Source organism: Penaeus monodon, chromosome 27 (assembly GCF_015228065.2).
Source record: "Penaeus monodon isolate SGIC_2016 chromosome 27, NSTDA_Pmon_1, whole genome shotgun sequence".
In the NCBI taxonomy this organism is placed as follows: domain Eukaryota; kingdom Metazoa; phylum Arthropoda; class Malacostraca; order Decapoda; family Penaeidae; genus Penaeus; species Penaeus monodon.
In genome coordinates this window covers 30688387-30688801 of record NC_051412.1, presented here as the reverse complement: position 1 = coordinate 30688801, position 415 = coordinate 30688387, and the positions used below count along the sequence as shown (strand labels likewise).

Below are 415 nucleotides of genomic sequence, written 5' to 3'. Positions count from 1 at the left end.
AACTGAAGGAAGCTTTCCGTACTTCGAGATTATTAGGTTTTTAGATGACAGAAATGATAAGGATGTGAAATAAAAATAAAAAATGGAATTAGATCACAAGGTGAATAGTCTAACAAAAATCTTCAATCAGATTTTGTATTTGAGGGAAAGAAATTACGCAAGATTTTAGTGTTTTTATCTACTGATGTAACTTTTTCATAAAATAGGTAGGTTATATTGTCTTTTATGTTTTGAATGTCTATAAAATATTTGATTTTTTTTTCTTTTCTTTACTTTTTAAAGTGAAATGATATTTCTAGATTCTATGTTTGTTGACGTCTGACTTTCCTTGTGTGTACTACTTAGTTTGGAGGATTTATTAGTTGTTCTAGTTGTGTGTATATTTGATATTGATATGCTTATGTATCATTAACTG

The 415-nt window shown here is 27.0% G+C and overlaps 1 protein-coding gene across 1 annotated transcript in view; it reads left to right on the top strand.

Moving 5' to 3' along the window:
* LOC119590784 (glutamyl aminopeptidase-like) overlaps positions 1-415 on the top strand; it is a gene marked incomplete in the record, with an annotated part of 24350 nt that overhangs the window by 620 nt on the left and 23315 nt on the right.